This window comes from Pezoporus wallicus, unplaced genomic scaffold (genome assembly GCF_028554395.1).
Source record: "Pezoporus wallicus isolate ANWC-B61680 ecotype Strahan unplaced genomic scaffold, APGP_CSIRO_Pwel_v1 contig_6966, whole genome shotgun sequence".
In the NCBI taxonomy this organism is placed as follows: Eukaryota; Metazoa; Chordata; class Aves; order Psittaciformes; family Psittacidae; genus Pezoporus; species Pezoporus wallicus.
The window spans coordinates 986,825-1,014,585 of record NW_026639746.1 but is presented as its reverse complement, the minus strand read 5'-3'; positions in this window follow the sequence as shown (position 1 = coordinate 1,014,585).

The following is a 27,761-nucleotide window of genomic DNA, read 5'->3' as shown; positions in this document are numbered from 1 at the left end:
ATAATTTACAAATAAAATAATCTGGGACTGATACAAATGCCTCCTTTCACCTTTCTGGCACTGTAATGCAGCCTGAAAGTGGGTGTAAATTGTAATGGAATGTGGGTGCTAAATTTAATCACATTCACACCCATTTTAAGGATCCTTCATGTTAACAGAGCTGTGAAAGAAACAGGCTTACCTACTTTTAGAAGTTACTTCAAAATAAAGCAGAGTGCCACTTTCAGTGTGCCTGGGCTATTCTGAAGTAGCTCCCTGTGTGAGAACTCTTATTCTGCAGAGTGCTTCCTCTGTCCCTCTTTTAAATTTAACTTAATCCACTTGAGATAACCAGAAAAAGGCTCTCATTGCAAGCTATTCCAGTCAATTTCCCTATGAAGCTTTTTACTGTAAGTGCAATCAAACCTAGAGACTTAAAGCACTGGTTTTAATGGTCTATTCCAATGACAGTACTTCCAGGAATAATGGAAATTGGCATTATGAGCAATAGCATGGAAATGGCAAAGGCTAATTTTCAGAAACAGGCAGCCACTTTTTGCTCACCTGAGAGTGCAGTCCACAGCATGGTTTCATTTTGAAAGAGTTCTCCCTTGATGCAAATTGTCTAGCATGGATATTTTTAGCGAGTGCCAAAAGAGTGGTCATGTATTGAAAGTCCTTTCACTGAAACCCATAAACAGGGTTCCAGCCTTGCCCACACCTGGACTTTATTTCCCCTCTCATCCTACAGCTGCTGTACTGATCTGGCAATTTGCACAGTCATGCTCTGCAACCGACCTGTAATGACAGCAATTTAAATATACTCACATTTAGATTAGGCTCTTTTTTCTTTACTGGATTATTTCATAGTTCTGGTTTAGATCACAACCCACAAACAGGCTGAATTTCTAAAACTGAGTATCTGGTAACCTTGGCCAAGATGAATGTGTGAGGACCATGGGAGCTAACTGCTGTTGACAAGAACCTCCTAAGTTTTCCCCAAGGAAAATTGTACTGTTACAGAGAAGCCCACCACAAAGTATAAGCAGAGGAATTTATCCAACAGATTGAGACTAGAAAGCTTTGCCTTCTATGTTTGCACCTAAATGCCATTCTGTCACCCCAATCTAAACAAGGAAAGTGATCGTAGTGCCCTTAGGAGATGGGGACAAAACCAAGTATTTGCAAAGACAGCTAGCTTTCTCTTTGATTTGTTTCAATTTCTAGTTCATCCAAATTTTATGAACACGAAGTCAGGGCCAAGAACACTCAGGGTGTTTTGGATACAAGCTCTACTGCTGGCTTTTTCGTGCTGGGGAAGCTCTGGGGAAGCCACAGTCCCAGCTGAGCTCCTGAGTGATATTTTACAGCTCTAGGCTTTACTCAGATGCCTGTAACAAGATGATGCTTTCTCCTGATGTTGAACAACTCAGGAACAAGTGGAATTTCTACTCACTACTTTTCTATAGTCACCTTTTTCTGCACATGCCCTAGACCACAGGAAATTAGCCATGTCTCCATGTTCCTTATAATCTGACAGCATTATGGATCAACACAAAAAGAGGATTAACCCCACACTGACTTTCTAGTATGTGAACTCAGTAACAAATTTGTGTCTGGTTCTTGGTGAATTACCACAGAATGAGAACTGTTTAATGTTTGAGTTCACTGAAAACATGAAGTACCAGCTTTGCTAGTAACACTCCTGGGTTGGATTCTCAGCTTTGTATCTCTGCAGTCTGATGATGCAAAACAATGTGGCTTTCTTTCTAATGCACATTTCCCAGTGTAAAGAAATCTCAAGTGGGAGAGTAGGACTGGCTGCACTTATACTAGATATACATATGCTATTAGATTATACGTATGCTACCACATTATACATGTACTACCTGAGCATACTGGGTATTTTGGGAAAGGCATGCAGCTAGACCTGTTGTAAATCTTTAGCCTTTGAGAGCTTAATGCACCAAAAAGTTCAAAGAAGTCTGTAAACTGCTTGGACCTGCATTGCAACTGATACAGAAATAGTCTTGATCACCAATCAGGGATGAAAAATCTGCAAACAGATCTTTTGGTCACCACCCAGAAGTCAGAGATCACACCGTCAGGCCCATCTTGTCCAGAGTAGTTGCAAGTCCTTTAAACCTTTAGAGATTTAACTGGAGAGAAAAATAATCTTATTCTATAATACTAGACTATTTTAACTGAGTCAATGTAGTTACTATTTAGGTATTTATGACATTCCCAGACTGAACTTTAAAGTTTGGCTTTTTTTTCATATTGTTTATATCATCCTAGTCTGTCTGAATGGCTAAATATTTCACTTCGAAATTCCATATGGCACGGACAGCCACGTGTGTGTCCCTACATATCTATCCATTTATATCATTGCCATTGTGATGCAATGGACTTTAGATGCTGCTCCTGGAAGTCAGACATATGCTTTTCAACTCCTTAATCTCTAACTTTTTTCCAGGTGTTCTGTTAGTTGCTCCAATGCTACATTATCAAATGCACTTATTCAAGTTCCTACTGTCAGCAATGGACATGATTCCCCTCCCAGATGCACATTGTTCTCTTTATCTATTTTTTCCTACATTCTCTTCAATTCTTGATTTATGAGATATGTTTTTTTCTAAGTTTATGATTATGAATTCTCTTTGCCTTGAGTTTTACATGTTTCTGGGGAAAATGTTGCTTAGATTTTCAAAACTTGTAGCTCTTGAGCAATTAAAAATCATTCCACTGGTTTTAGAAGGAATCTTGTGTACTAATATCAGAAAATTTGAAATAATAATTGTAATACTTTAGGAGTGGGCTTTTTTGTTATTTGTGGTTTTGCTTTTTTCCCACACAGCTGTAAATAACAAAGTTTAATTTCCATTTTTAGAGAGAAAAAAAAAATCTCAGTAGTGTTTAGGGTTTGCTTGTTCTTCTTCTGTTGATCATATGCTTTGCCTGAGCTGACAAAGAAAGAACCCCAGAAATAATACATAGGCTTCACAGCTATGTCCCACTCTAATAATTCATTAAGTTGTCTATTTAACTGAGCCTTTTTTCACCCTCAAAATGTATGCAGATGAAGGATGTGCAACCGCACAAAGTAGTCATTCAACTGGTCAGATGATATGAAGTGTAGAATAAAAAGGCAAGGGTACTTAACATCAGACATTTTATTATAGTAAATAAGGACAAAATCAAAGTTATTTTAAGGCAAATTTCAAAGAGCAGAAATAAATATAGTGTATGTTCTTGGAGACATCAGTAAGTGTAAGCATGTTGCACAAGTGTTATTAGTCTGTAGTATATATGCAGGTAATAACTTCCAGGAAATGTTTCCTCAACCTCCCATGAGTCAGTTGCTGACTCTACTTTTGATGTAGCACTGAATGGTCCATTAGCCATGTGGGAGTGTAGGTCAGACCAAAAGTGCTCTCTTTATCCCAGAATTTGTCACCCCTCCCTTTCCTGGTCTCCAGGCTTAGTTCCTTGGTCCTGGGGGGAAGTTACACCTGAAATCAGACTGTGACCCTGAGTGACTACACAGCTGAAAAGCTATGAAGACACATTTCTTCAAAGTGAAGTGCATTCATCCATTAGTCCTTCCCATGAAGTCAACAGAAGGCCAGCATCTAAAATGTCCATCATAGACAGCATTGTACCAACTAGGGTGTAACCAGCATATCTCAGGCAGCGATGACAGATGGATTCTGGAACAAAATGAATGAATGGCAGCACACAGTCTGATGGTGAAAACCTGACCATGTGGATTTCAATAGTCAGAATCCAGCTGACTTCAGAGGCAGAATATCAGCCCTTCTTATTAATCAGAGTGTTTCAAATGCGCATACACAAGGATATACGTATTCATTATGTACCTGAATCAATATTTTGCATGTAAGAATGCTTCATAATTAAAGTGTTTTCATTATTAAAGTCTTGCAGAAATATTTTCCACCGCTCTGCAGTAAATTACAAAATATGAAAAAGACTGGGTTGGCTTATTTTGGAAGACAATAAGGTCATTTGATGCTTTGTAGAATCCATTTAGGGTATTTTATAAAGCTTGCTGCATCGAAAATGTGTAAATATAAAAAAAATTAATCAAACTATGTTCCTACTTTAGGCATTATTATATGTGAATGTCTTTTGCTCTTTATTTTAATACCAATACCTAATTAAAAGATCCATTAAAAATCCATGATACTTATTGAATGGAAAAATTCCAGTGTAAATAACTTTTTTAATTATGATAATCTTTATAGACATAATATGGATAGTAAAATTAAACATAAAAATTTATAAAACTATAAAATGAACCAAATCTATTTTATACTCATGAAATTGTGGGGGAAGGAATTGTTATTTAAGAAAATCACAAATATAACCGATGAGAACAGCATCAGCCCTAGAAGCTGATTTAATTTCACCTTTGTAATATCCATTTAAGATTTTACCCCCTCAATTTTGTCATTGATATCACAACGCCAGATCTAACTGGGTGGCCTTGAACAAATCATTCATGAGCCTGTTTTTCTTTCATTGTCAGCAGTGTGTAGGGGAAGTTTGTCTGTTTAGCTGTTTCTTCAGTAGTAAAACAGAAATGATCATCCTTATCTGCTATGTAAAGATGCTATAGGGATTTGATAGCTAATATTTGTAAAGTGCTGCTTATGAAGATTAAAAGCAGACAGTTATGTGTTATTTATTTATAGCTATGTAAATGGCTATTTATAAAAATGGAACTAGAAAATATTCCTAGATGTTTTTAAAAGTGAGACCTTCTCATGTCCCAGAATTATGTTATTGTAGCTGTTGTTCAAAGCAGATCATAGATTTGAAAACAACAAGGTTTTCACCCCTTTCACTAATGGAACATGCTACACATCCAACAGCATTTTTCTGTTGTGCCCATTTAAAACATTTTTTAAAGCAGAAGCACAAGAGATGTCATTATTGAAGGAACTACCAGTGACTAGTAATTATGAATAAAAATAATAAATGGTTTTCATAGTTATAGATCAAGATGTGAGATGACCATTAATTTGTATGGTTTTGAAGTATAGTTTCTTATAAGTCACACATCTACTATGCTGAAAATGAAAGGGAACAGACCCCAGTTTTGAGAAGTTTCGTTATTCTCACACACACTCTTTGCCATCAACCAAGAACGTCAAACATAGCAGAGATCCATTTCATTTTATTTTCCAAATTCTAGTTAAATCAGAAATACCTCGTGGCTCTGTTTATGGTGTTAAAAAGTTCAGATGTATATTTCTGAATATTGCTAACTAAAGAAAAATCATAGAAACAAAATCAATAATGCCCCAAACTTGCTTCCCTGAAATCTAAATGCAGTCTGTATCCTGCATTCAAAGCACAGACCTGATCATTGAGGTAGGAAAAAAAAAAAAAAAGAGAACTTTGCCAAAATTGCCGTTTCCTTGTATCACCAGACACTGTCACGACTCCTATCATCATCACAATCTTACATGTGAATATCTGGTAGAGCTTAAGAACCTAGGTAAAGAGCTGAGGTTTTTTGGCATTAAAAGCTGTAAAGAACTGAGGTTTTTGTGGCATTAAAAAGTGTAGAGAGTAATAGAGATGGCAGGAAGTCTGGATACACCAAAAATGCATCCAGAACTTGTAGGGGTTTTGTCAATATTTCTTCCATACAGGCACTGACACCCTGCCTAAATCCATGTTCACCTTACCATCCCTGCATACAATGGCAGACTCATTCAGTAATAATGTGGATCTTCACAAAGCTAAACTGCTCTCTCTGCTGCTTTCTGGAGCTCAGTCAGCACTGGCTGTGCTTCTTACATTGTCATCTCGGGTAAATGCTTACAATCAGGCTAGATGAGTGAAAATGTCTCTGCACTCAGACACCAAGAGGCTTTGCAAGAAGTTTATGGCAATCATGGTTTAAACTCAGCCAGCAACTAAACCCCACACAGCTGCCCACTCACTCCCTCCTGGTGGGGAGGGGGAAAGAATCAGAAGGGTAAAAGTGAGAAAACTCATGGGTTGAGATATAGACACTTGAATAGGTAAAGCAAAAGCTCTGCACAAGCAAAGCAAAACAAGGAATTCATTCACCACTTCCCATGGCAGACAGGTGTTCAGCCATCTCCAGGACAGCAGGGCTTCGTCATGCATAATGGTTACTTGTGAAGACAAATGCCATCACTTCCAATGTCTCCCCTTTTCCTTTGTCCCCCAAATTTATATGTTGAGCATGACTCCATATGGTGTGGGATATGTCCTGAATCAGTTGGGGTCAGCTGTCCTGGCTGTGTCCCCTCCCAGCTCCTTGTGCACCCCCAGCCTGCTCGCTGGTGCAGTGGTGTGAGGAGCAGAAAAGGCCTTGGCTCTGTGTAAGCACTGCTCAGCAACAACAAAAACATCCCTGTGTTAGCACTGTTTCCAGCACAAATCCAAAACACAGCCCATAGCAGCTACTATGGAGAAAATTAACTCCACCCCAGCCAAAACCAGCACAACTACACAATATGAGCAGATCAGCGGGGAAAAACAGCTGGTGCTGAGGACATCAAGTTCCCACCACATATGTTGTGAAGATTTATATTTGTTTGATTCTGGTCTGGCCCTTCCTACTGGATAGCCATTAGTTGTGGAAGTTCAATATGCTCATTCCCTGAGCACATCTCTGAGGTTAGTTTCATTCTTCGTTAGGCTACCAAAACACAGTGAGCAGGGACAGCGGGTGGCTCACCTCAAAAATTCGGTCCAGATCTGAATCAAAAGACTAACACAGACGCACCCATATGACTGTTAATTCTCCTTTCCTAATACACAGCCACGCTTCTTCAAGAAGTGGAAGCTTATCCCTCCCAATGCCTCTTTATTTTTGTCCTCTCACTGTTATTTTCATCTCTTGTTTTCTTCAGAGCTGTTTGACTAGGACCAGTCTGGACATTTACACACAATTTCCCACCATCCCTGTATATTTTGCATGTTTCCTATCCCCTTTTTTCTCAAAAGCTATGTTTGACTACACAGTTATCATTCAGCTGCATAACACTTTGGCAGGACATCTGCTGTGTCCAAGCTTCCTGTATTAAATCATCGGTTATGAGGGTGGGGGCTGGAGGTTGGGAAGAAGGAGGTGGTGTTTAACAGAAAGCAGCAACTATTAAAATATTTATCTATTATTATTAAAGAGAGACAAATAGAATAAAACTTGTTTTTGTTAAGTCTGAGAACACAGTATAGTCTTAATTTTAAATTTGCAGTTCATAAATTCATAATTCTGTTAAAGAGATTCCCTGAAAAAATACAGGCTTTTTGACAGGAGCATGGCAAGTGGCCTCTAATAACAAGCTGAACACCAGCATTGTTTCACTTGCTCCTCCTCTGTTTCAGAAGCATTAGTAGATTTACTTTTCTGCACAGAAGTCATATTCTGACAGTACCATACCAAGAAAAAGAAAAAAAAGCCTCTCATAAATACTTGAACAATCATTTCTTTCCTTTTACTTTAATTGCTCTACAGTCAATGATTAAATTTTACAGCCCTTAGTCACAAAGGACTTTAAGGTCATGCTGCAGGCAAGACTCATTCCAAACCAAAAGAGGTGGCAAAACACATAAGACATTTTCTGTGCATACTCTATCCAGTACTGGAATTTCTTCCTGGAAGCCTTGGTCAAGTCTCAGTCAGTCTGCACCTGGACATTTTTTCTGCATGGTAGAGGGAGATGGGTGTTATGCTAGTAGAGTCCTGCTCTTGTAAGTCTGTACTGCACACTCAAACTCATGGGCTACAGAAGCTGGTATGTCCTAGCCATCTTCCTCTGGTACTCAAGAGGTCATGATCTTGTCTCTCACAGCATGTAATATCTTAAGTTTTATTTTGGAGATTGAGCTTTTACCTTCTAGAGATGTTCGTAAGACTAAAGTTTCTGTTCTGACGAAGAAATCACTCATGACTTTTCTCAACAACGTACAGGTTTGATGGGCCACACTCACATGGCTATAATTACAGAGAATTTATAGAGAGAAATAGAGTCTCTGTAGATGTGCTCCAAAGACTTTGCTAAAATAACACATAAAAGTTCTTCCACTATTGGTCTGAGTGCTTACACACGTGCATGTGTTTCTGCTCCTTGACTGAATGCTTGCAAATTTTCAAACTGAAAAACAGTCACTTGTAAATTTTCTAAATAAGCTTTCAGATGATGATCCCTGTGGATGGAATGTTCATGAACTTTGTCTATTATTTTTTCGGATTAAAAACAATTACAAGAACATCCAGTGCCTTCCTCTCTGCTTAGAAGAAGTCTGAAGACTCTGTCATTAGTAAAGCACTTAAAGAAGCTTTTTCCCATAAGATTCAGCATGTTTGGGGCTGTTGAGATGAAGGGTTTGGGGGGGGGGGGGGGGGGATAAAGTAGCATTCTAGATTGAAAATATGCAGCTCTTATTTTCTTGTATACAAAACCTAAAAATTCACCCCATGCCAGTTGAATGCATCAGGGTAATATTATTCCTAGAACTGCAAAACAGACAAGGTCCTCTCTGGGTAGCTGTGACCATGCAGGATGGCTGGAAATACTTGATGGAAGATGGGAGAAGAAGCTATTTCCCTGTCACAAGATGAAAGGAGTAGAAGTTCCTTATCTTTCCTCTTCCTTTTCCCCTGTTCCTGCCAATACCTCATACACATTTAGGATTGAAAACGTTTACTCTTTACTGTATGGCCAGCACTTTTGTTTTTCTAGCCCTTGGCAGTCTTACACTATCACTACATGCTCTTTTAAGCCTTTCCCCACTATGGTCACAGGAGGAAAACTGCAACACATTCAGACCATCGCAGCAAATTTGCCTCAAAAAATCACTTTGCCTTTAGTAAGGACCAAACTGCAGGAGACCATTAATTATTAAAACCTTAGCTTCATTCAGTGTACAGCTTTTCTGTGTATGCACCTTCATGGCAATAACGCTAAGTCTGGCAGGATGCTCACTAAGTCTGGCAGTTCTTCAACAGAACGCTCAGTTCATAGCAATGCGTTACCAGTAAGAATACTGTGAGATTAATAGAGACACAGACACTTCAGTCCGCAAGAACCTGCAAGGATATAACAGAAGTCCTTAAAGAGATACACTGACTTGTCTGCGTCTTGTCTGAAAGGTTTCCATTCTCTCAGGTCATACCACTGCCACTGACATCAGCCAGATTTCCAGAATGCTTCCTTTGCTCTGTTCTTTTCAAGTCATAGATGTTTATAGGACACAATCATCAAAGAGAGAAACAAAGAGGGAACTGCAGAATTCTGGACTACACTTTGGAGTCCATTCTCCCACTCCAGACTTCTGACAATCCCCAGAACTAATGAACAATATGGTGTGCCATCAGCACTTGTTCAAGTCCTCAGGGACAGAAAGAGGTATGTCAGAAAGGCTAATTTTGGGAGGGAGGGAAAAGCGGAGGTATGGTGACAGAGTACTTTTTCACCTGTGCCTTGATGGCAGATAATAGCACTTCTTGGGTGGAAAACTACATATTTGCATATACAATAAATTAGATGATCTTAATGGAAGAGTGATGAGGAAGGCTACCACTGTCTATTAACACAGCTTAGCACAATACACAGTCTTGTTCTTGTGCTTCTCAGACAGGCACTGTGTGCCCTATCATTATTGGCCTAAACTAAAAGAACAGGGTTTTTATCATATCAGAATGGGATTCCAAGTGACAAAGACAGTATAAAACAAGACCAAAAATTCTTAGTTCTTCACCTTTTTAGTGCTAATTTGTCTATATATTGGAAGTTTTTCCAAACTAAGACACCAGCTATAGTAAGACTTGGCTTTCCACAGGGCAGGGGGGGGGGGAATTAGCAAGGCAGTAAATTTCATATAATCCAGAGACTGCTTTTTTGTGTGTCTTATAGGCAATAGTCATTAAAAAGAACAGTCTCTTTTTAGTGTCTAATCTGGCAAGGGCATCTACTCACACTGAGCTCATAGCAAGAATATGGCTATAGAGAAGAGTGACTCGGTTTGCAGTCAACAGGAATGGACTCCATCAGCACAAGCTAGAAGGAAGTTGTATGCCTCACCCTCCTAAGCCCCTTTGAAAATCTCAGCCACTACTTTTTTCCTGCCAGATGGGTTGATGACAAGTAGCAAACAGAAACATTCTGGTCTAGCTCTATTAAAATCATTACTGGTGAAATTTGGAAAAAAGGCATCAGTATTCTTTCATTGTATTAAAATATTCTGTCTTTTATGAGCTGACTCATAACAATCTGAGACATATTTACTACTCAGACAATTTTTAAACATTATAAACAGAGTACTTGCTCAGAATATTGCTACCACAACCAAGACAATTAACATTTTCAACCTTAATATGAATAAACTCCTAACATTAGTATTGCAACAATGCAAATGAATGCAGAACCTCTTCCATTAATACTGCTCAACCAGGAAATTATTTTAAATTATGGTAGCTGGCAGTTATATATCTCGTATTTATGACTTCTCAGCAAATGCAGCTCAGAGTGCAAAGGCACGTTTTACTACTCTAAAAGTGAAACTTCTTTAGTCGTAGGGCTTATTTGTTTAAAATAGATGAGATGCTACATCCCTCCTACTGAATTACACCACAAGAGCTGTCAGTAGGCCATGTGAATTCTTTTTTCCCATCCTACACCAGGATCCCTCTGGATTAGATTTATTATTGCCTTTCCTCAATTGCTCCAACCCACAGCAGTCTCCTCTCTGATGATGCAGGCTAAAAATAGTTCCCTCCAAAGCCCAGCTCAGTAACTGTAATATCCAAACACACAGAGAAGGCAGATGTGCTAGTTGGTAGCTGAATGTTCTCTTTCACCACTTGGAGCCAAGAAATAAGACTCCAGTGCTAGTCTCAGAATAAGGACTGAAGTCTGAAAAACTAGTACTGGACTTGAATGATAAGTCACTTTTGAACAGTAGGAACAAACTCAATTACAAACAAACAAGCAACTCCAGCACAATGAAATTCAATTCTGTGCAGGGACCAGTAAACCCTTCAAAATAAACAGATTATAGCGCATGTGAGTTCACTGTGTAATCACTCCAAGTAATAATATTAGCCATACAGAATTAATTAAAATCTGCAGGTATCTTTTTCATATTTTAAAGATGTATTTCTTAATGCATTTCTTTATTTCCTTATCCAATATTGCCAGTCTTACGAAAAGAGACAGTAGTCTGTTACTCTGAGTGATCCTATTGAAAACTGGAACTGAGCTACTCAGTATCAGTAAAAGGGTTAGATGATATATGTGAAGCTGACTTTATATAGGTTTTCTCTCTCTTTCTTCTACAAATCAATAAAAGCCCTTTAAAGTGAAAAAGTTCTTCCCAATAATGCAAAGTAAATTATATTATTTCTACTTTTTGCACTCTTAAATGCTTTGCAGTTAGGCTCTGTGCCAGGATTCTGCTTCACTGGATCATTGCTTGCATAACACAATTAGGTAAAGACAGAGCATCCTGAACGAAAGCACAGTCAAGCATCCTTACACACATAGACACACTGGAGTTCTTTGAACAAACTATGGAGAGGTTAATGCAACCCCAGTGGTTCTGTTTTGGATATTTTCCTCAGATTCTGCTGACTCTGAAATTTTTTGCCTAAAACCCATCTACTGTCATTCAAAACGGTCCCAGGAAGGTGGATGGGACGCTGTACAAAAAGTTCAATATGCAGAATGAATCGACTAGATAAGATGAAGGATAACTCAATTTACTGTATCATTTTTATATGAATGCATTAGTATGGACACCAAAGGAAGCTAGACCACCACAGAATCAAGAACAAGGCTCTACGTGTAGGTACAATGGAGACAAGGCTAATACTGAACTCCCTAGATGTGACTGTTCTACTGCACTAGGGCCTGCCTGTGAACTTAGCCTCCTGTGGTAGTAAACTGTTAGAATATTTGCCAGCACAGGTTTGGCACAGTTCAGCTACCACAGTCCCCCCAGATTCTCTGATGTCATTTAGCAGCTGTAACTAGTCAGCAACAATTCCCAATAAACCACCTGTCTGCCTTCTTCTGGAGGTGAATTGTTTGCTAGTACTTGGCTGTGGTACCTAGAACATTTCCAGACATGTTTAATTTACTCTCATAGCACAGAGTTTGTGATCACTAGTTTATTTTACACAAAAATTGTCTGTATCTTGAATTAGGATACTAAAGATAGCTGGGAGTACAATAGTATTTGAGATTCCAGAGTAGTTTGCTGCCTTGAAGGAAGCACATGGATCTGAGGCTAATCAAGCTATTGTGGGAGATAAGGTGGGAGAAGGTCCTTGGGTAGCAAAGAACTGGTGGTAGCAGAACTGGTTTTGAATCCACAGCCCTAGCATCAATCCCAGGATCACACCTCAGGCAAGGGAACTTGCTTCCAGGGCTGCTTGTTGTTTACTTTGTGCCTGTTGTTTTGGGGATTTTTTTTTTCCGGGTTTTCTCTTTCCCTGGGAGCATAGCCAGGGTCTGGGCATGCTGCCAAATATACAGGCTAGCACAGATAGCCATGCTGCAGACCCACTGCAACACTCTTGGACCTGGACTTTTGTGCTCTGCCCTGGTCCAGTGGTCTTGATGAAGCTTTGCCAAAAACTATGCCTTGTACTCTTTTCACCCTAAAGATCCATGTCATCCTTTTCCTCTCCCTTCACCCCTCCAGCTTACCATTATCATTGTGCAGAAATCATGTGCAAACACTCACAGAAGAACCAACCACTGTTTTTCCTGATCAGAATTGCTTGAATAAAAACTGGGGGGGAGGAGGAGGGGAATGAAGTCAGTAAAATGAAGTGAATTGGAGTAGTTTGAAGCTTATTCTTGTGTCTAATATTCAAAATTCATGGATTGTGTATGGGATTTCTGCAAATACTTCAAAAGCTGAAAAATTGAAACTGATCTTTAGCCTAAGGTAGTATAGTGACATTCTGCAGACACTTCTCAGGAACAGAAGGATTGTCTTTTGGCCCTACATAGGTTGCTGCTGCTTTTATTGCTGCTGTTACACTATGAGACAATTCAACAAGCTAAACAGTATTGTAATCATCTTAGAAGGAAATGGCATCCCTGTATTGTCAATAGTAGACATCAAGATCTTCAAAAGGAGGTGGATACCAATGTCACAACTGGTACAAAGGACAACTCTCTGAGGATGCATATAAATTCTTGCAAGGTAACCAGTTCAGCTTTATTCAACTCCATCTCCACATGCGCCCTCCTTTGCTGTGTGTGGTCAATCATGGGATGAGGGAACCACGTCCCTAGAGCATGGAGTATTGCCTCAGTTGCATACAGCAGCTGCTCAACCACTGTCAAGCATAGATTCATGCAGCTGTTACCACTTACTGAGGAGACAGACATGATGTACTGAGCTTGCAGCAGCAAGATGTAGGTAATGATTAGATGCTATATATGTGATGCTGACTGATTTCAGAAAACTAAACCCCCAACAGAAGCCCCATGAAAACACCCCTACAAGGCAGCAGGATAGGTTCGCCACAGAGAAAAGCCAGCCTCATTATTTTGTTGAAACTTACAGGGGAACCTGCAATGGGAGGCTGCCTGCACTTGAAAACTATCATGTGCTGATTCAGCAGTGCCCATCTGAAAGGTGTTAAATGGCCCAAATCTGCACTGCCTGATGACCCAGGAGTGGGTATCTGTGGTATTAATGAGCACAGAGCCATGAGCTAAGGACTCCGTGGCTGTAGATGGACACCCTCTCTTGTGCCACTGGAGTAGGTGTCTGCTCCCACTCGCTCTTCATCACTCCCATCCTAAACTTACTGCTGTCCTGACAGCAAAGCTGTGTCTATGAATGTTGCATAATTGTTTCAGTCAAAATGAGGCCATGAGGCAGTTTATCTTAAAACATTTAAATACTTCTGCCTTAATTTTTGCTAGCACTGCAACAAGTTATGGCAGGCTTACTTAAAAATGACAGATAGAAAACTGCGTTATGGCTGACTGACAGACCCATACTCCATCCTACCGCCCTGGCTACTCCACTGGTAACCTCTGTCAGGGAGACAAGACAAACCTTGTGAGATGCTGTAACACCTGAAGCTTCTCCAAGGAGAATCACAGAGGTGTGTGCCAGGGTCCTTAGGATGCATACGAGCAACATTCCTTCCAAGGGTGACACTAGACTAGACCAGGTCTATTGAGTTATTTTAAAACAAAAGAAAAACAAAATATTCTCAGAAATTCCAGCCCCTACTTTCATTCTTCTTCAGATAAAAATATGTCTAGTGACATTACTCCTCAGAACACAACTACTGCAAAACATCCTTAACTATTTCTGAGAAAATGTCAATTTCCTCTACATCTATGACTTCTAATATATAGGCCGGGAGGCTTTTTGTATCACAGTAAGTATATCTGAGCTATGCCAAACAAAGAAAAAATGCAAATACTTTTCTAGCTTTGTTGTTTCATAAAGTAATACAGACCATGGGGAAAAAAAATGGTAAACTGCCTTTTAGACAAAGAAAGTGTGCAAAACAACATATCCTCCTGCTTCTCCATTATATAACCGATCACCGTTCTTAAGTGCACAAATAAAATAAGAGTAAATTGAAATAAATCAAATAAATTACATTGCATAGTTTCAAGCCCTACATTAAGTCTTGGCTGTAATAATATACATTATCATTAATGGCTTTCACTTTACAGTGCTGAAAGTCAGATTTGTTATTGTCATCTACATTCCTTGACCTTTACTATCTGCATTGCTCACATGAAAGTATTACTCTGCTGTCACACTTCAAGAAACCATGTAATAAGGTCAACTATGCTTCACTCTAAGTCATCTAAGCCTATTTTAGCATATTTGCTTTATGACAAAAGTGTAAGATCACTGCAATTATCTACAATGATAGTAAGATTTCATGCCATATACAACTCAATTTTCAATTATATTAGAAAATGCTAGTGCCAGAGGACTAGTGTAACATTTTATTGCCCTGAATTCAATATTCATTTAACTGAGATGCAAAAAAAAAAAAAAAAGATAATTTCAAGTTCTGAAGTGAATACCTATATTCTGGAGAAAAGTCTAAATGAAAAAAAAATATTATTATGTAACCTCCAATTAAAATAACTTGTCTGCTTTTTATTCTTGATATACATTAGGATTTGCAGGGTTTGGAAAAGTGATGGAGGTTATGTTTCATGTGATTTCAGAGTTGAGAAAACAGGTTTACTGCTGAACACTTAAATTCCTAGAGAGAGATTTGTGAGATATTGCAGTATATCAAAGAAATCTGCATTAAGAGTATGTTGCTTCTTGAATTAAGGAAGTTGGCAGGAAAAAAAATGCTCTGTTCAGCAGCCATCACCATAAAATCATATAAATGCAACTACATTACCAAGGGAATTCAATCTGCCAATTGAAGAGGGCAACTACATTTTCTGCTTACAGTATATAAAAGATTCTAAGCACTTACTTAAATCTTTTCAGATTTTTTGAGCTGTAATGGTTATTCCTTACACTGAGGATGGAAGATGCTTTTATTCTGTGGCTTTGCTGAGCTTTGCCATATCCTCTTTAACAGCAGTGAAAAGAAAAATGAAGGCACATTTGCAATGGCAGTGGACCAGTGGAAAAGCCTCTACAGGAGCCATCTAGAAGCCGGCTGGCCACTTACATAATCAGAAGAGGTCCAGTGACATATAGCTAGTTGGTACCTCTGCATTGCAAGTCAGAGTATACAGTAGCTTCAGCTCTTACTATTATTCCTAAATAAAATGGTCAAGCTGAACCAGCACTTCACCAAATTTGATCTGAACCAGGAGATTAATTGTTTCATCTTTTATTACCCAATCACTGACCCAGACAGCTCCTATTTCTAACTCTGCCTTTCAAAATCATAAGCACATTGTGGATACCACTGGATCACAAATTAACATCAGCAACAGAGGCAAAGGTCAGGAACCATTTGACTGAAATAATAACTTATGGAAAAAATGACTTCTTAAAGTACATTGCATGGTTTTTTTTCCCCTTCTCTGGTCTTGAAGATCCTTTCACATTGCTTCACTGTGAAAGGATTGCCTAGTCATTTATGGTTTATAGCAGCTGGAGCTATAAAACACTAGAAATGACATTCTAAGATTACCTAGGCATATACACATAGCAGAGGCAGAGAAAGCACAGAATTCCTCTCCTGTGCAACTATAGTGAAAAGAGACTCAGCTTATTCAGTTCCTACATCCACATTGCCAGCAAGATTTTGTCAAAGCAGGGATTGTTCAGAAAAGAACAACATGATTAAGTGCTAATTTACTAAGAAAGATTTTTAAAAGTTTAGTCTGGCTCAGGAACAATTTAATGGAGACATAACAGCAGTCTGAGTATGTGGGGTGGAATATGTATTATTTAGAGTTTATGGGGAAAAATTAACAAAGGGAATACATAGAATTAATATCAGGAAATGAGACAAGGGAAGACCAAAACATTGCTGTGTGGGCATTTTAGGAAATGAATCACTGGCACTTTTATGCCACTCCCAGTAACAAATCACTGTGTCAAGCCCTTAGGAGCATTCTGTAGAAAGCCTGATATACTCTGATGTGGAGAGCAGACAGTTCAATGGCAGAGAACAGCAACTGCTTGTCTACCTCTGATTTTTATGCCTGTTAACTTTTTTTCCAGTTATGCTGTGGGGAGAACTATTGGTAATAAGAGGTATTCTGTATAAAACATAAATTCCTGTAAAATAAATTATAGGCTTTGTAAGAAAACAGAAAAGGCAATTATAATCTTCCCTGGAAATAATTAATCAAGCTTTCTGCAGTGAAAAGTTTTGAAAGCACATAAAGCACATATTTTTTCAGAAAATGTAAGTTTTCTCTGAAGAAATAGGAACTATTACACATTTATGAATGTTTATGCAACTGTCATTATTTATTTTTGTTCTCATGATGCCTTATTTTAGGACAGGAAACTACTTCTGTTTTGTGCATTACTTGTGCCTAACAGCTGAGCTCCTTCTGCTAAATGAGGAAAAAGTGTTTTTACAACTGCACTAGCTTTTCATTCTCCTTCCCATTGACTTACTGCTTTCATTTTTTAACCTAGTGCACTGAAGGTTTTCCTGCAGCCAGCTTGTTAATTTTGAAACTGTAATTTTCCCAGCAAACATCTCTCTCATGCATATGAGTGTACTGCTTACTAGCTAGTGAATTAGGAAACTAGCATCTAATAGGACAGATCCTTCATGAGGATTCTGAGAAATTGCTGTGCATGCCCTTTTCCCGAACTGCAGAGAATGACACACAGATGATTTGGGGCTGATATGGGGTTATTAGACAGCTACAGCCACCTTTGCAGGTATCTACAAATCCTACTTGCATATCCTGCCGGTGTTCCACAAAAAAAAAAGCTGCAGGACTCCTGATGAGCTGATATTATTCTCCAACCCTTGGAAAATAATGCAGACAAGAAACTATATTGTATTAGCATTATTTATTCATGTTTACATTCCCCACCTAAAAGCCAAACTCCATTTTGCCAACTGTTATATACACACAGTGGTAAAATAGCATCTCCACTGAGAAGTCTACAAGCAAGGCATACCAAAAATATGGCAAGAGAAGGAGAGGCACATGCAGGACTATCTTGCCTCTATCTGCACAGCAAAACCAAGAAGACCATAATGCAGGTCAGTAATGTGGTTACTAGGTTATCATCTAAAATATAACTTGCTGCCACTACAGACCTTTTTTCTTTTTTATTTATTTTGTCATATTTAAATAATCCACTTAATAAAAAGACTTAGAAATGTGTAAAGGTTCATTTATAATGATGTCCCTAGCCAAGGCACTAAACTTATTGAAGACCATGATTATTATATAAGGCCAAAATGTTAAAATTTAGATATTTAATTCTAAACATAAACATACATCTTCACACAAATTATAGATTACAACAAGTTTTTATAAGAGGGCATACCATTCTGTCCACACAAACCTGCTCCCATATACTCTGGGTATTTTGCATGGTAAATACAATATGAATTTGAGAAACAGAGAAGAAACCAACTTCCTAGTATTTTAACCTATAAGATATCAAACCATGTTCTTTATTTCCCTAGATAATACAAATAAAATTCTGCACACAGCAGCCTGGTTCATCTCTATCAGACATCAACTGATTCAGTCAAAAAAAAAGAGGTCGTATATCATGTGTTTCAGCTTGCACAACTCAACTGGAGGAAAAGCAATATACAACTTTGTTCTGTCAACACCGGTCTCAGTCCAGCAGAAGATATGTGAACTCTTCCAGAAACATTTAAGCACCAAGACACTGAAGTTTTCCTCATCCCACAGCATGTCTATGTCCTGAGGGAAACACCTCTTACAGTCCAATTCCATGATCTGTTTAAGATGGCAAGATACAGTGCTGTGACTGAAAAGGGTGGTCCCATCCTTTTCTTACCACCAGCCTGCTTTGGTTTCATGGCATCGCGTATCCCTTGGGCTGTGGTAAGGATTTGTATAGCTGCCCTCAAAACTAGCAGGGAGCTGGTGTCAGTTCAAAAAAACCCCAACACAATGAAAATGAGTTACATTCCATGGGCTGGAGCGAGAAATTGCATGAGATGAGGAAACAGTGGAGCTATCTTTCCTGGTAGATGCTTCTAGCAAGGCCTGAAATATGACATCCATAGCTTAAACATATTTTCAGTCTTGGCTTACTTAGAGATTTACCTCAAAATTTATTTATTTTCTTAAACATACTTTTTCCTTGTCTGCTGGTCTACTATCTCATTATTTGTTCCACACATAACTCTTACATTCCCAACTTATGAATCAATTCATAAGTCTGCTCAGAAATTTTTGGCCAAAATTTATTTAAGGCACAGGTTTTACGGTAAAGTGTTTGTCTACAAGCCACATGGGAATAGTAGTCCCAAACTGTAGGGCTTCTCAGACTTCATCACTGTACTTTTTCAGAACATAGTACATGAAAAGCCTTACGATACATATTGGTCAGGGCCTTCTCCTTGAAGGAGGCAAATCTGTGCCTCCAAGCCTTCATTCTACGTATGTCAAGCTGCAATTGGTCTGAGCATCCTACTCAAGGCATTTTTGTAATGCTGCATGAAGAGCTCTTGGTAATAGAGCAGTTTCTCAGTTTATCAAGACAGTATGTGGAACTTACTTGCACTTTCAGCCATCAAGGCTCTTTGGGGCTACAAAAGTGGAAAAGTGAACAATGTGTTTTCCATGTAATAAAAATTCCTGCAGAGTACATTGGTAATAACTCTAGCCTCCAGCACTACTATGTGTGTCCTGTCCTCACACTCTCATTTCTCCTGGCTGGCTGCTCTGAGGACTTTAGCCTTCCAGAGCTCCCAGTTCTGACTTCCAGGATTGCCAGATCTCCTTTGCAGACTCTCCTATCTCCTGTATATTGCCTGTGACTCTTCATAAACTCAAATTGGCTTTGCTTCTCTTCAAGTTATAACTCCAGACCTCCTTTGTTTAAACAGAAGACTGCAGAGGAAATAAGATCTCTTTAAGATTTGGAATTTTGTAAGAATTGGAAGTCCCATGCTTTTTATGGTGATCATAAAGTTTAGAACAGCAACTTATAATTCACTGTAAAAATGTGTTTTCCTTTTGTGGTGGGTTGATCTTGGCTGTCCATCAGGTGCCACCAAGCCACTCTCTCAGTCTCCCTCCTCAGGGGGACAAGGAGAGAAAATAAGCTGAAGACCTCAGAGACTGAGATAAAGGTAGGTTAATAAAGAAAAGCAAAGGCCATACGGAAGTTAAGAAAAGTAAAAAAGATTTATTCCCTACTTCCTATGATCAGGTGATATCCAGTCACATCCTTGGAACTCCAATCCCACCCAGATCCAATGCACCTTTTCAAATTTTTATTTTTTTCAAACACATACATTTGAAAGCCAATTCTAACTTTATCCAATGCCAGGCTGTTCAGTTTGCTGAAATTGCTTAAATCTACAGACAAATATACATACATATTGCAAACATATATTTTAACTATGGGCAAGGAAAGTTGTAGGGCTTTGTTTCCACATTCAGTAGGCAGATAATCTGTTCTCTGATTGGCTTGATATGCCAGAACTTCCAAAACCTTAATATAATGTCTATAAACACTGAGGCAATTCCATATTCTACTTTCCATTAACTTCTGCCAGTGACCATCTCAAAGGATCTCAAAAAATGAGTACAAGTGGGAACAAATGCGGCCAAAATATTAATTTAAAAGTTTGAATCCCTATGAAAAATTTTTGCTTTTGTTTTCTCAGTCCTAATGGTATCACAAGAAATGTTGATATTATTGAGTGGACATTTCTGTGTAAAGCACCACAAGCTTAAGACAAAAACTGCTTCAGTAGTAAGACAAGATCAAAGTTAAAAATGCTTCATTTAGTTGTGATGACAATTCTGTTAATTGAGCAATTTCAAAGTATGTAACTTTAGCTATTGCAATTGCTTCCTTTGTAATTACTGACTTTTCAAAGAGCTTGGGTTCTCTCTGCAGATCCTTTCAACTGACCACTGTGTCAACACCATAAGAAGATGAATGGGAAGCTGGTCTCCTGAGAGCAGATTCATGCCATATTAGTTAATCTCGTCTACTGCTACTATAAACTAGTCAGTTCTGCACAACAGAAAGTCCTGGATTTTCTCAGTAGCTGTCTTTTATAGAAAATCACCTGCAGGTAGACCAGCTTTTTGAGACAAGTATCTATTTTCTGATACTTTTACAAATACTCTGGGAATATATCTGATTTTTTGCATCCAGTGTCAAAGTGTTGGTAGCTTTTAAATGGTCTTTCATATTGCAATTATCTAACCACTATCATTTCAATTGGACATACTAAAAAAAAAGGCAGAACAGTAAGAGTGCCTTTGTATTAAACCAGCTATCTATGTACCTTGGACATTTTATTCTCTCTTATATGTAAGTACTGCCATATTCCTAAATTACTCGACTGATACAAAATTCCCAGTATCTTCAATAAGGAATTCAAGACCAGAGTGCTAAGAGCAGCAGAGGGATGAACAGTGCCTTTATTGTGTCATTCGGACATCCTGTATTTACTAATTGATTCTACAATGATTGTTTAACGTTTATAATAACACAATTGTTTTTTCATAATTTTATTGTATTTCCAAAAGAGAAGCTAAACTTTGGAGGGAAAACCTGTTATCATCATTCTGGTTTGGGGGAAAAAAAAAAAAAAAAAGTAGAGAAATAGTCTGAGTTATGCAATACCAGCTCAAAAGAAGTTATTTTATCACTACTTGCAATAAATGGTGACTCAAAACCGGCACAGCCTGGAATGTTTTCTTGCAATTCTAGCTTGAGCTAGTAGGACAATGTTTGGCAGAGCTCAGCTGTCTTCACGACAAAATGTCTCTGCACAAATATTGCTCATTACAAATTAAAAACAGTAATGGAAAAAGCTACAGATATAAAGAAAAGAGACACAGAAAATTCTGTTTGCCTTTGAGCAAAGTATCAGAGAAGAAAAATATTATTTAATCTTTTGAAAAAATTATTTCTAAGAGGATGTCTTACTTAACAAAAATTAATATGAAAAATAAGATTATATTGCTTAATCTAATAGAAAAAAAACAGTTACATAGATGAATAATAAAAATATTGATGCTTTACTACAATCTCAAAAATAATGAAAATGCTTATATTACAATCTCATATCAATAAGTGAAACTTACATCAGCAACAGTTATCTATGGAAATATATTTCAATTTAGTTTCTAAAATAATTGTTAAAGTCATCTTTACCAACTACTTTTTTGTATTAAAAAAATCACATGACAAACAGTTCAGTGACTCATTGCTTGTTTGTATGGTTTTATAATTGATTAAAATGTGCATTTGGGGTTCCTGTGGTTGTTTTTTCTTGTAGACAAGATATTTTTTCAAAAAAATTGCTATTTAAAGTGACTTTAAAAATTACATAAGATACAATTTTGATCTTTTATCTGATTTTGTGCAACTGGGCTCAGCCTTTGTTACAAGGATTTAGAAAAATAATAGGGGTGAGAAGATTTTATATAAATGCATCACAGATCTTAGCACAAGTTATGAGCTATTTTACTCATTTTTCTTTATCTCTTAACCACCCCTTTTAAAAACATACAATGAGCAATTAAGAAGCAAATTAGTAAAACTCATTTTTTTTTTCTATCTCCCACGTCCTAGCCTGGAAACCAGAACCTCATTCCCTTCAATGCTGTGTTAGCTCCAAAGCACACGACGCACTTCCCAGCTCTGCTGCAAATGAAGAATCTCTGCATCAGTATCCATGACCTCTCTCTGTTGCCTATGAGGCATTAGACACAGGCCACTAAAGCCCATTGCAAGCTCTCTTCTCATTTTGAAGGCCAGTAGACCAAGATTTCAGTTTCCTTTCCTCATGTATCTCTCCAAGTTTGCTTTTCCCATGCACCTTTGGAAATACCACTCCTTGGCTCAGCTGCTAACTGGCCTCTATCTGAAACCTCTATCCCCATCAATACAACCACCCAGCTGGTCTGAAGGTCAAATCTACTTTATTCTTGTTGCCAAGATTAACAAACAGCTTCAAAGCAAGACCTTCGATTTGTCAGTTTCTGTATTATGGATTCATTCTCCTGCTCCAGGTCTGGCAGCACAGCCTGTTTCTCAAGACCCAGCTGCGATGTACTTATAACAGAAGCTGTTAATTTAATAACTGAAAACTTGCTGACAATGCTCCACTTTTTCCAGCTCTACTCAGGATGAAACTCACTCACACAAGCACCATAAAGAGGAGTAAAATCAAGACAGGGAGATAGAAAGCCAACTCTCTACAGCAGACAAGCCACCTTATGTCAGGAAGGTCTTCTGCAACGTCATAGGCAATTACAGTAAAAAAAATGAGCAGCACACCTGCTAACAAGGATTGCCCAGACATTTTAACGTGAAGGAATGCTTCCATCCCTTTTTTCATGCCAGATGGCATCAAAATCACTGAACGATGGAGAACTGCACTATCTTATGGCAGATGTTGTCATAGTTCTGCAGGGGATGACAGGTTTGAATAGGAAATCACAAAGGAATGTATTTCTGTGACATCGGCAGGCACCAGGTATAAGACTTTGAATATGACCAGAAAATATTTTCAGGAGGTTTACCAGCCATGATTGACTGATTTATTTATTTCTAAGAAAAGAATTATTAGCTTGCAAAAGTACATTAACTGACTGATGAAACCAGTGATATGGTCTCTAAGCAAACAGGCCAGGCACATCTCCTGTGACATACATGAGCCATAAGGAGTCCCTGAGGCACTGAAGAACTCCCACTGCAGAAGCAGGGTGCTGGGTTTCCCCACATGCTTCCTTCTGTCCCCTGAGCTCTCCCCCCCATGGCAGAGGAGGTTTCCCTGCCTTCCCTGCTTTCAGCAACGCCACAGAGCACTTGTGCTGTACAGCCTCATGTACGAGTTTTGGCTCTGTGACATCTCAGATGTTTCTCACCCCTAACAGTAGTCCAAAACTGGAAATAACATAATGACACCTTTCCCACCACACACACTCTCTGTGATATGCCTCTTTGACTTGCACTAAGATGTATAACCCACAGCATCTGGGTTTTACTCTTATGTCTTCTCAGCTTTCAGATATGTGTGCGCTACAGTAAACCACTTGCTTATCTAAAAGCTCTACATTAGAAGTTCAAAGTCAGGAAAGACTTTGTTAGGAGTAACCCTGCACTATAAAACAATAATTAACCTATCTTCAGAGGAAATTATTTTTAGAATTTATTCCAGACATGTTTAGTCTGCTTGAAATATGTTTGCACTGTCTCTGTCTTCAAAAAACATTATGTAAATATTTATTGCAGATTCCTGATTGTGGTGTTTTTGCTCTGATTGCAAGTGTGACATTTTAAATCATATCTTTACATCTTTTCATATTTAGGGGAGGAAATTAGTATCGTTTCTTGACATATTTATCTCTTTCAGACTGAACTAGTTAGAGGTACACTTAAATAGTACAAATTTTCCATTAACATAATTTATTACAATAATCATGTATGATACTACTCATATAAATCAAAAAGGAAAGCAACATTGACAGTTCCCATTCCTAAGAATACTATTTCTTTATTAATTACTTTCATATAGTCACTGACTTTAGTGAAGGCCAATGTGTATTTTTGCAATGATTGGTAATGTACATGCTAATAACAAATAATAACCAAAAAATGTCTTTCTGGATCAGCCTATGGATGTGAAGTGGTATGACGACTGATGGCATTGTAGTCATATCACTCTTCAAGCCCAGCTGGCGCTACGGAAGCATGACATGGCCTTTGTAAACATGACATTTTGAAACAGTGTATATCTATCCTCTATGCAATGTGTAAACACACACCCACAGTCACATTACGTCTGTAATGCTGTAAAAATCAAATCCAAACTACTTTGCATTAGTATTGGGAATCATAAACAAATTGATCAGAAACATTCCTATGTAGCAATTTTATTCCCTTAGAAAATGCTAGTTCAGTGAAATCAAAACATTCCTCAGATTTCCTGCACGGTTTCTGAAAACCCACCCACCTTCTTACTAGTAACTTGGAAGGTTTTCAAAAGGCAAAATTCAGCTGGCAAACCAAAGCAACTTGAAAAACTGCAAACCCTCAACAATCTGGGCTCTGTTCCCAAGGTTTTTGTATGAGGTCCTCAGAAATTTATAGAGAGGAGTCCAGTCCTCATGAGTTCCCAAGGACCCTGTACCTTGGGGAACAAAGGCTTTCCTGCCAAGGCAAGGATGTTGGGAATTCACAATTTTTCCACTAAAAAAAAAAAACCAAAACAAACCATTAAGGAATGATAAACTTTATTTATTGCTCTTGATTAAAAAATCCTATTTCCTTTCATCTGTTGAAGGACATGCACACTTGTCCTCTTTTAGTTTATAATAAACTCCATTCAGCATTTTTGGGGATATACTCATGTTGGTGGACTTTGGATCTAACCTGTTAATATTGTCGCTCTCTATTCACTAACCATGACATATACAGAATATGTTGGGACTATTGAGTGATAAAGAAGGAATATGCAGAATATGCAGACCATTAATGTGATACCATTATGGGAAGTGCATGAAAATCCCATAATCTAGTAGGTATGAAACTACAGTAGCAGTCAGTAAACCCATGCTTTCTTCTCAGCCCTCCAAAAAATACTCTGGATGATCTTCAGCAACTCCACTGTCTAGTGCCCTGTTTTCCCACCACCATCTTTTGCCTGTCTTTTGTATCAGGGTAAATACTACCTCCTGCGCCATGTGTGTGCTGTGACTGGCACAGGGGTTTCTGGAACTCTGTCAGCAAAAGATGTTAACTGGAATTTTCTTTGTTTTTTTACAGAATTTTGCTGTACTAGCCACAAGTGAGAATGCTACAAAACCTCCCAGCTGACTTTGCAATAGTTAAGACTTTTAATCCATGGCCTCCAGTATAGCACCAGCAATGTTATGTCTGTTAAGAAATAAATAGGTTACTTCAGATTTCTTGAAAGGGACCAGAAGGATAACTTCAGTGGTGGAAGTCTTCTGTATGAAACCTTTATGCTAACTACAGCCCAGTCAGCTCTAGTAGATGCTACCCCACAAACATTTCCCAGGCCCAACCTCTGTGGAGCCAGGTTAATTATCTCCACTTTGGTTCCCCTCTTGCACTCTGCTGCCGCTGCCAACAAGGGGGTCAGTTACAGCAAGATGTTATGGTGGTTTCTGCAGCGCAGACACTTGTCTGCTAGAAACAAGCAGTACACTATTGACATGGAGGGAAATGCCAAATTGCCTCAAATTGCCATATACAGCCACACCCTTGTGTAAGCATGGATTCATATTCAGAGCCTCTTAGATACAGTAGTACTCACGGCATGAAATACATTCTGTATTTAGTTCCTTCACACTCAATAATGGCTTGTTATGGATCAAATATTTCACTTGCTCGGTAAGAATTAAACATTAAGAAATCATTGCTGCTGCTACTGCAAAAAAAAAAAAGAAGGGATTTTATGTAATGTAAAAGTAGTACTTTTCACAAACATATATAACTGTTGGTTAGAGAGCAGCTTCTGATTAACATTCCACTCCTGCTTTAGCTTTTCACCCATGTTTTTGGAGTGTTATTAACCTACTATATAATTTGCTCCTTTGTTCGTTCAGCTCAATCATTCAGTTTACTGTCTTATGGAATTTAGTCATTTTAGTATAACATTTCCTTGAGAAATGTAATTAAAAAAAAAACCAACAAACCACCTGATAAGGCACGTGAAAATTCAGAAATGCCAGGCTTTCAACTAATCAATTGTACAGAGAAATCCGCTGTTCTTACTACACTTCCAAATGGGGTAGGAACAGATGAGATAAATGAAACAATGAAACAGTGAAACAATGGCAGAAACAGACTCTTCTAAAGACATAAATATAGACGGAGAAAAATGTAACTGAGTTGATTCATTTATAACGAGTTTAGTTTTGTCTTTCTGATTCCACTGGAAACTAATACTTAAATTTTGGAACTACCATTGTTAAGTAATGCATCCTTATCTTTTATTTTTGTATATGCATTTAAAGGAGAAGACTATGAAACCACACTTCTCTATTTCCACAGTGAAATTACAATATAAATATGACCATATCCAGTGCTCGGCTACGCTCACAGTAAAAAGGTGTCTCATGTTCAGACAGAGCCTCCTGGGTTTCTGTTCACACTCATTGCAACTTGTTCTGTCACTGGGCACCACTAAAGAAGCCTGGCTCCATTTGCTTCACAGTCTCCCTTCAGGCATTTACATATATTAATACCTTCCTCCCCTGAGCCTTCTCCAGGCTAAACAGTCCCAGATCTCACTGTTTTTCCCATAGAAGAGATATTCCAGTCCCAAAATTATCTTCATGGCCCTTTGATGGACTATCTCCAGTATATCCAGCATATATTTAAAATTACTATTTATTAATAAAATGCACCATCTATTAAAAATCTTACAATATTTTTGTCAAAATCTGATTAATAATTCACAATTTGTGCAGGCACTCTTCCAAACTTTCTCCTGAGTTCAGGGTTGTATATTGCTCAGATGAGGTACATCTAAGCCTCTGCTTGCGGACTGATACAGTTGAAGAACTCCACTGATAATCTCTAGCACTTTAGCATGGATCCACTCTCCTGTTCATAAAGCCTAGAAAGGTGGGATGTGAGATAGGCAGAAGGCGTATCAAGTTTAGGTCTGTATTTTAATGGCAGGCTCAAGACTAGACTACAGGTCATTTTCATTGCAACTACCCTGTTTTTACCAGGTATATTCTTTGAACTGGGTTTGAAGCATGTGGTATATTAAGGGGGAAACGTCTCTCCTGCAGTTACATGCTGCTTGCGCCACTTTCATGTACTGTCAAACCAAATGATGCCATGTGATCATGCTGTGCTGATAAGACAGCCAATGTCTATCCTGGAAGGGTCCCCATATTTTCAGATATGTGGGATTTGCAAACACTATATGCAGAGCCAGTTCTTAAGAGTATGACACTCTAGGACACCTGTGGGACTAGCCAACCCATGGGACTAGCTCAAGAGCACTGCAGACTTAGCCCTTGAGCCCCAAAGTACAACCTATTATGTGCATAAAAAGTATTCTAGTCCTGAGAGTCCTGACCCTTCATTCCTCCCTATGAAGTATA